Genomic DNA, 10,318 nt, shown 5'->3' with positions numbered 1-10,318 from the left:
TGATAAATAGACCATGTTTTTTTATTTCTTGTCAGTTCCACATTCTTTTTGTATAGTTTAAACATTGAAGTTTTGCAGTTATCTTCTCAGTTAAGTACTTTCTAGTATCCTAGCTATGCCCACTGTAAGATTTTAACAAAGGCATATGGTGAGTAATTCAATGTCTTCTCTCATTCTCTCTCTCTCTCTCTCTCCTCTCTCTCTCTCTCTCTCTCTCTCTCTCTCTCTCTCTTTCTCTCGCTTTCCCTGTCTCTGTCTCTGCTCTCTCTCTCTCTCTGGACCTTACTGATTCAGCTATACTGAGTGGCCAGTAAGACCCAGGGATCTGCCTATCTGTGCCCTGCCAGAGCTGAGATTTAGATGGTAAGGGAAGCATTGATACTAAATGCTTATTGGAGTGATTAATTACTCACATTTGTAAATAAGATGATCCATTATTACATTTATTTGATGAATGAGTTCCATTTAATTATGGAAGCCTTTTGTTAAATTTTGCAGTGAATAGTGAAGGATATGACGAGGGAACACCTAGGTAGAGTCAACACAAGCATTTTCAGGACCAGCTTTGATATAGAATTGATATATTTATGCATTCTCACTTTCTCCCTACTTTTTACATCCTCTCTAAATAAAACTGGAGTCAGAAATATGCACCAAACATTTACTTTTAGAGAATGGTGTAATAAAGCTTTATTTGAAACTTCAGAAGCTTTCCTGATAGTAACAGCCTGGTAAATATTTTTTCCTAGTGCTGGATTTTCTATTCTGCTTATGGCTATTTACTCCAGGTTTCTGAACTCAAAAGCCTTTCAGAATGTGTGTCCTAGAATACTAAGTACATGTTTTGCTAAGAGATGAGATTTTTTTTCAGCCAAAATGTCTTGTAGAAGACAAAAGATCTGCTTTTGTATTACTTTGTTTCAGTGCCTAGTAACTAATATGACCTTGCTTTTTACCCGTGGTTTAAAGGTGTTTCTTTTGAATAAGAGGCATTTAATTTTAAGTTTATTTAGCATCTTTTGTATAGGAATTTATAGAATATATTTCTTTTGTTTGAAGAGGATGTTGGATTTTCACTTTCAACCCCTTTCAGACAGAAACACAAAAAAACCCTAAAGCAATGTTGTTTATTTCTTTTACTTATCTAAATGCATGCCTTCTGAGTCTATGACACTATTATTCCCTTCCAGATGCACTGTGCATATTATAGATGCTTTAACTCATTTGGATTTCCCATTTATAAACAGATTTTTTGAAACAGGCTAAAATATTATTAGTTTGATCTATCAAATATACAATATAAATATGTATGCAGGTAACTTGTAAATAATCCTGAGTAATACACACACACACACACACACACACACACACACACACACACGTTTTCAAAACTAATTTGTTGCTTGTGGATTCGCAAAAAATTGAAATGACAGAATTATGTTTAAAGCTTTACACAGGGCTAAGAATAGGGGTAACTCAAGGGTAGGTCTTTTGCCTAGTATATGTGACACTCCCAGTTTTCTCACAACATTGAAAACAAAAACCACTATCAATTTCTCATAGAGGCTCCTTTCTATGTTCTATACATTTAGAGTACCATTCAAAATTGGTTTCTACAATATAAATACTCTACTCAGTCAAAGTGACAGCCCATAATATATCTAAGTGAGGTTAGGAGATTTTCTATCATTCTTTACCATTTTAGGTATACAATTCAGTAACATTAAGTGCATTCACACTGTTGTACAACCATCACCAATAACTTTGTATAGAATCCCCCTTTTTCATGGTACTGGCAACGAAACACAGGGCCTTGTGCTATCACTGACCTACTTCTTCTCCCCGCCCCCCACACTGAACCCCTTTGATCTTTGCATTCCTCTTCACTTCCTGCTTTCCTTCTCTTTCTATTCCTTCTACTATGGTCTGTCTGTCTGTCTGCCTGCCCCTCTCTGTCTCTGTCTCTGTCTCTGTCTCTGTCTCTGTCTCTCTCTCTCTCTCTCTCTCTATATATATATATATATATATATATATATACACACACACACACACACACACTTATCTGTCTCTCTAATTTAAGACAAATTCTCACTATCTTGCCTCAACCTCCAAAATATTAGGATTAGAGAGAATCACTGGCATTCCTGGCTTTTCCATTCATTTTTAATCAGTAATAATTAACTATAGAAATTATTTCTAGCCATTCACTGAAAACTATTACAGTTGCTCTATCTTCTTGGAGTGGTTAAATATTAATGTTTTCTCCTACATTCTGTTTGTGGATCTGCAATCACCTTGTCAGTTGTAGAATTTGTGTTTGGATTAATAGAATAAGTTTCTGAATGGAATGGTATGTTAAATAAGCAGCTTTCTCCAGCAAAATTGAAAATATAATTTCTAGAGATCCTGACTGCTGAGGTTGGAATTCTGTTTCCCATCTGAGAGATTCAGTTCTCTTAGAGAAAGCTGTCTCTCCTTCCCTCTACAGCTTCTCAAATGTGAATAGTTCCTTACCTAGGTGTAGTACTTCATGTCCAACTTTCTGTGTAGCCCCTGATAAATCAACAGTGCTCCAGTGGAAGGTCACATATCCAAGAATATTTGAGCAGAATAAATTAGTTTTAATGGGTCTGATTTTATTTTTTAAATGGACAAAATGTTGGATGGGAAGTGAAGGGAGGTGGATGTAAGAAGAGTTGGTCAAATATGATCAAAACATGTTTGAACTTCTCAAAGAACTCGTCAAAATATTGTTAGAAAAGAAAGGTAAATAAAGAAAGGAAGGAAGAAAAAACTGCCTTCCTTTTTCTTGCATTCTGCTTCCTTCCTGTTTCCTTCTCTGTAACCCCTACCCTCATCCTATAAGACATACACAACAGCAATCAAAAGGCTCAATATTTGATCTTGATTTTCAAGCTTTTGCAGAGTTGCATTGTAACTATTGAAGCCTGAAAAATACTCCAATGTCTTATGAATCTCATTCTTAATTCCATTGTGGGTACTTCCTGAGGAAGTAAAGTTCAGTTGTCCCATGCATTCATGTTAGTCTAACCAGAAAGTAATTACCCAGTAGTCTGACAAGATTGGTGTTACAATGTAATTCTCTGTCTCAGGTATCGACTCAAAACCTTTTCACCTCTAGGTCAAATTTAAAAAGAATAACTTTGGAAAGCTTAGTGGGTTTCAGCATTCTAGTGACTAATTCTACTGAGATGAGAAAAAAGTATGTTAGTTCAAGGTCTTATGGAAATAACAGGAAAAGACAGTTGTGAAAGCCTCATTAATAACTATCCTTGCTAAATAGAATTTAAATAAAAAGACACAAATAGTGATAATAATGCCAATACATCATGTTTGAGTAGTCCAGTACTATTTCTATATAGAACTGCATTTTACTTTTTGCTTTGCATTTGAGTTTCAGGAAATCAGAAGAAAATCCTCCTCAACAGAACCTTACAAATATTCTCAAGTATTAACTACCACTCAGTATAATGCACACTTTGCCTTGAAGGCTATGAAAATAAATATTTTCCATTCGAGAAGATTGTTCTCATCTTAACACTTTCAAACTCTCCCATTTCATTTCATACCCATACTTTTCCTATAATTTGTCAGATTCACAGGCCACACATGTGACTCACAAGCTGAGATCTAATTTTGCTTGTTTGCCAAAGTGCTCTGTGACCTAGTTTCCATAGCTGTATCCAGGAGGTAAATGTCTCAAAAGTAGTCATACTTCAGAGATAATAGGAGAGAATCAATTTTGCAACACTTTCTGGCTAGTGTGATAATGGTAGATACTGGAGCACAGAAATGAGAGTAGTTGCTAATTTATTATTTAGGCACTTACTGATGGAATAGTCCTGAACACCTGTGACAATTTAAAAACATACTTCTCTGATGTCCAAATACTAGGAAGATTGTACTGATATTCCAAACATAATCTTCATATTTCACACCATCATTGTCTCCATCATCGTGATCCTAGTGAACCAGTGAAGTTTGGTAGTCAGACACATTTTGGAAGTATTCCATATTCTAAACTCATATTAGAGAGTCAAGATTCTCATTAGCAAATTAGAAATCTGAGTTAGGCAGTAAAAAAGGTTCCTTTATTATAAGCCAAGAATTCCCAGATTTATGATCCTAGAGCCCATTTTCTTATAGCATTTGGAAAGAGTATGAGAAATGCTAATGCATGAAAGGATTTTAGAGATTTACATTCCCAAAGGTACTGAGAGTCTATCTTTCTCTTTTTACTTTACTTTATTATCTTCCACATAGTAAGTTCTAGTCAATATTATAGTAACATTGGGAATAGTTTGTATGTGGAACTGATTCTAAAACTCAGTGCTGAGTAAACATCTCATAAAAGGTTTTTATTTTGGGAGAGGTGAGTCATGCAGAAAGAGGAACTCATTTGTGTTAAAAATGACCAGATATTTTCTGAGAAAGCTAGATGTGATACAAACTAAACTAAAAAGCAGTCACTTCATTTACCCCTTTTGCCTAACTACCTTTTTCTTCTAAATTAATGGCATTTAAAGTGAAAGAGGAAAATACTTTTAAAACACTGTCCTGTCAGTGATCTTTAGTTACCCAAGACTACAGGGGAAAAAATCCAAACTTGTATTCTTTTTATCTTAATTCTTGGGGAAGGATTGCCTAAACATTTATTTAAGCCTCTTCAGTCTTATTGTAAGAGCATCATTTATACCTTAGCGTAATTTTTCTACAGTCTGAGCTACTCATCTTAGGTATCCACTGTGTTAACTGGTTGCTGTGCAAATCTTGAGATGGGGGGATAATATGATAAGTACTAGTTCATAAGCAAACATGCAGAAGTTGTATGAGATGTAGACCACAGTTTCATACTCCTGAACAGAGAGAACAGAGGCAAAAATGCAAACTATAGTACTATATAAATATAGCAACAAAACCAGGTGGTAGATAAATTGCCTAGGGAAATAGGAAATGTTTGGTTGAAAAAAGAAAAGAAAAGGTTGAGGATGGGACCTTCAAAGGCTAAGTGGATAAAAGAATGGGGAGAGAAAGTTGGACAAGTACGTGGATATTTAGGAAAACCAACACAGTTCACTGGGGTGCATCAGATGCAGCCAATTGCTAATGGAATGGACAAATTCATACCTTCAGATCTGTCTATAAGAAGCTCACTGGGTATCTTATGGGAGAAGGGCTCTGAATTTGATGAGAGGGATAGAAGTCACATTTTAGGAAATAAAACTCTGTAAAGAAATAAGCCTCATTTGAGCTTGATTGGAATGTAGGTGTGAATGTATGGCTTAGTGGTATAGTGTGAGCCAAATATGTTGAGTTCTTGGTCATGAAAAAAATCAAGAAAAAAAATGGGAAGAGAATAACAATTTAAAGGGAGATGTTTCCATGTAAAATGTGAAAGCATTTCTCAGTAAAATGGAAGTTATTTATGTTTGAGGAGAACTTAGCTACTTGCATTCAGAAGCGGTAAGAAAATTACTTTAACTCTTAAAACAGCATAATGTTGTTATCTAAATTAATGATTTTATTTTAAATGATTTTCTTATTTACTATTGCATTATGAACTGTAGGGAAATTTTCTCTAATAGGTGTTGTTACAAAACAGTGATGCAAGCGATTCCCAAGGAATTAATATGGATTGAAAAAACATGTTCCTAAGCCAATCCAAAAGCTATTTGTTTTCTAGATGATTAAAGAAAGACTTTTGGCAGCCTCCAGTTACTTAAAATACTATGATTGTCCTCACTTCCTTTAGGTTAAAGTATAAAGGTATAAATAAGAAAACTTTTTCGATGTACCAATCAATAAGTGCTACTTGCGTAGTATAAATTTAGCTCATCTTGCAGCTTATGGGAGCCATAAACTTTCATGCCCTGTTAATAACATCCTATTATTATGAACATTGATAGATTAAAGATGTGATTTTTCAACTGGACTTAAATATTTGGGAGTATGATTCTAGGAACATTGTGTTCTACTCAACACACATAATTTCTACTATGTCAGTCCTTCAGAGATTAAGGCTATTTTGGAAAGATACTATGGCTTTAGAATATAGATAGAAAATGAACAGTTGTTACTCTAGATTTTTTATTTCCTTTTAGTTTTAAAAAGCAATAGTTATTTGGAAGTACTACTTTAGAGTTCCTCAGGTCATGAAGGTGTTTTCTTTATAAGAATTTGTTTTTAAAAATATTTAAAAATATTTAAGAATTTGTTTTACATTGAGAAACTGCTAAGAAACTATGGAGTCTACTCTCAGGCTTGTTTCCCTCATCCAAGAGACAATTCCAGGCACTCTTACTGCATATTATTTTAGAGATTCACACATGTCAAAGTAGTCTCCAGTTTTGTAATCTAAAAGTAGCCATTGATAAATAGGCCCCTTGAGGTGTGTGTGAAAAAGAAGAAAGTTGTTGCCTTATGGTTGCCAATTCCTAGTAGCATACATATGTTTTTGTAGCAAATTTACGTTTTCTATAAAATGGAAACAGAATAGCCAGAAAGTGATAAAGATGAAACTAACCAATTGTTTACTGATTTGGTGCCTTTGTTATCATGTTAAAAGTTTACATTTTTTAAACTGTCTAGCTTCCATTATAAAGGCGACTGCTAGGACTCTACTCACCCTGTTCTTTGACCTTTTCTGGGTCTTTGTGTCTTTATGAAGGCTTGGATTGAGGGACTCTTAAGAGCTTATATAAGCACATTCAAATAGGTATTGTTTTGTAAGGAGATTTTCATTAGCAATATGATGCATAATACTTTAATGATTAATGTTTTTAAAGTGCTTTTCTTTGCCAGGTGTGGTTTTCCACACTTTTAATCCCAGCACCTGGGAAGCCAAAATAGGACAACCTGGTCAACATTTCAAGTTCCAGGCCAGCCAAGGCTACATAGAGAGATCCTATCTCAAAAACATTTCTTTTCAAAGCAGAGATCAGTTTTTAGATATGACTATTCTTTAAGTACAAATTCACTTTATAGAGAAAAATACAGATTCTTTTGAGTTTTCAAATTAGAGAAGAACCAGCTGTCCAAGGGCTTCACAGCCCCTCTCCTTTCCAGAGCTATTTTTTGTCTTGTATGAAATGTTTCTGTCCATTTCTTTCAGAAAATGTGTTTGCCTTTTCCAAAGATGACCATGTTTCTTTGACAATCATACCCCCTAGTTCATTTTTCTTTGTATTTTTAATCTTACAAACAGAACAGATACATGGAGGAGATTTGTAAATTTCATATATGAGAATTCTTTTTATTTTATTGTAGAACTTTAAAATGCATCTATAACAAACCTATCTCCACATTCCATCAATTGTATAGGAGTAAGGAAATACATACATTTTATGAAGAAAGGCTTCCAGGGAAAAAATTATACTCATACTGTTTCCCAGCTATTGTCACTAGACTTTAGTTTCCTTATTTATAAAATGGAAATATTAGTTCTTGACTCCATAGAGCTGATGGGAGCATTATATGAGATAACTTATATGAAGAGTTTCAGCCACTGCCAGGCATGGAGAAAGCTTAATCGTTGATGATGGTCATGACAGTGATAAAGGATTTGGAGTCTCAAAAAGTTAGATTGTAGCATTTCATCATAGTGTTTTGTGATAAGAAATCAGATCACATAATCAAGCAAGGTTATTTGAATTTGCTAGTAGAAAGGAAATTCACTTCTTTGTCATCTAATGGATGCCAGGTATTCTTACTCAGTTGTCAAGAGTGGGGAGACTATGCACATATTGTCATGCCTTGTGCCTCTTCATTGATAGGATTTTTTTTCTTGAACCTTTTTGAAAGTCTGGCACAACTTTTAGCATTGTGCAGTGCATGAAGTTGACTTTCTACAGATACTTATTAATCAAAAAATCAAATTTTCATGAGAAATTGTACTAGCAGAGAAGATTTGGGCTTTATAAATATTGAGAATTTATATATTTTTAACCATAATTGTCCCTTGGTACTGTAGAGGATTGGTTTCAGGACTTCCTGTGAAAACCAAGGTCTGGGAATACTTAAGTGCTTAAATAAAGTGAAGTGTTATTTTCATATACCTTATTCATATTTTTCTTTGTGCTTTAAATAATATATAGATTGTTTATAATATCTGGCATATGTAAATGCTATCTAAATAATTGCTATAATTTTTGTTGAGGAAATAACAATAAAGAAATCTACATGCTAAGTATAGCTTTTTACAAAAAAAAAAATACTTTCTATCTACAGTTGTTTGGATCTGTAGATTAAGAACCCGAGGAACCACTAAAGGAGTTAAATTTGTAGATTATGCCTTATAATTGACCTAATTTTTCTTGGTTTTCTAAGAGTCCACCTTCTACTTACACAATATTTATATATGTATTACACAATAAAGCAAAATAAATGGTTTCTAAATATCAGGTTGTCTTGACATTAGAACCTTTAGTACTAAGCCAAAAAAACAACTTGAGCTAATAGAGTTTATGAGACTGGAACTTCACACTTCAGAATCTACACAAAGCAGAACTCTGACAAGTTAGGGAGAAGATTTGTGGTCTTTACAACAGGAAGCATCTGTTTGGCATGCTGCCTTGGGGAAGAGAATCCACATTCCATTCTCTTCTGTATTTGGTTTATTATGAACTACAGTGTCAAATCTTCCAAGAGAATATGAGCCAAGGTCCGATCACAAACTCATTGCTGGGCTAGACAGGGAGTTGGGCGAAGGGATTTAAGCCTTCCTACCTATTTTAATGGCATCTGGGATCATGCTCTTTACATAATAATAACTACACAGGGGAGGGGTGTCAATTTCTCAAATGCAAATCAGCGTACATCTAGAAAAGAAAAATGGATGCTAAACATTTAAACTGGTAAATGCCTATTATTCCACACTGCTAAACGTCTGACTCTTTACATTAAACATTGTAGTCTTGGCAGTGTTCATTTAGCCTGTGAAAATCTTTAAAGCTTGACCTGAGACCTGCCTTGTGTGTGTCTAAAGATAATCATCCATTTAATTGTTTACATGTGATCACCTTTCCAGGGAGATTTAATAAGAATGTTATGCCTTCAGCATTTACACTAAAATGAGTTTTATCTTTATATGCTTATTTGTTCAAGTAAGTAAAAATGAGTCAAAATATATAATTTCCTATAAATTAAGAACAGCTAACACAACATTGGGGGAAATTTTAGTGTTTTTATTAAAATTAGGCTTGTTTAGGTGAAATATATTTAATTTCCTTCAAAGGGGATGTTTTGGTATGGTAGAAGATCCAGTTGCTTTGAAAATGGTTTAGGTTGGAGTTGGAGGATGGCTCAGCAGGTATAGTGTTTTCTCTGCAAGCATAATGATCTAAGAACAGAACCCTAGTGCTCTTGTAAAAAGCAAGCCACAGTTAGTATGTGTCTGTGATTTCAGGCTACAAGTGCAAAAGCAGACAGATTCTAGAGCCAGTCTGGTCAAACTAGTGATCTCCACATTCAGTAACAACCTGTCTCAAGAAAATAAGGTAGAGAGCATCACAGAAGATAGCTAAAGTTGACCTGACCTCCATGTGTGTCCACATAGGCAATTCTGCCTGCACGTACTTGTGGATACACATACCATAATTTATGTCCCCTCCCTCTATCCCTCCCTCTATCCTTCCCTCCCACTCTCCCTCTCCCTACTGTCTCTGTGTCTGTGTCTCTGTCTCTCTCGTCTCTCTCACTCTTACACACATATACATACAAAGAAAATGGTGTATATTAATTGGTTTAGATTGTTTTACTTATTTTTTGTAGTCCTAGAGGTGGAACACAGGCCTGGTATATGCTAAATAAACACTCTACCATTGAATAACACCTCAGCCCCCTTCTCCCTTCTTATTTTTAATTAATTCATTAATTACTTTACATCCCAGACTGGTTTCTCCTCCCTCCTCTCCTCTAAGTCCCTCACTCTCCTCTTCCCTTCCCCACACCCTCCAATCCTCCCTTTAGTCCTCAGAAAAGAAAAGGGGAGGCCTCCCATGGATAGCAGTTGCCCTGGCATATCAAGGTTCAATAGGACTAGGTGCAACTTTTCTTATTGTGGTTAGACAAGGCAGCCCAGTTAGGGGAAAGGAATCCAAAGGCAGGCAGCAGAGTCAGAGACTCCTGCTCCTGCTCCTGCTCCTGCTCCTGCTCCTGCTCCTGCTCCTGTTTCTGCTCCTGCTCCTGCTCCTGCTCCTGCTCCTGCTCCTGCTCCTGCTCCTGCTCCTGCTCCTGCTCCTGCTCCTGCTCCTGCTCCTGCTCCTGCTCCTGCTCCTGCTGTTAGGAGTCTTACCTGAAG

Source organism: Apodemus sylvaticus, chromosome X (assembly GCF_947179515.1).
Source record: "Apodemus sylvaticus chromosome X, mApoSyl1.1, whole genome shotgun sequence".
NCBI classification, from domain to species: Eukaryota; Metazoa; Chordata; class Mammalia; order Rodentia; family Muridae; genus Apodemus; species Apodemus sylvaticus.
Note: the sequence above shows the minus strand (reverse complement) of the source record.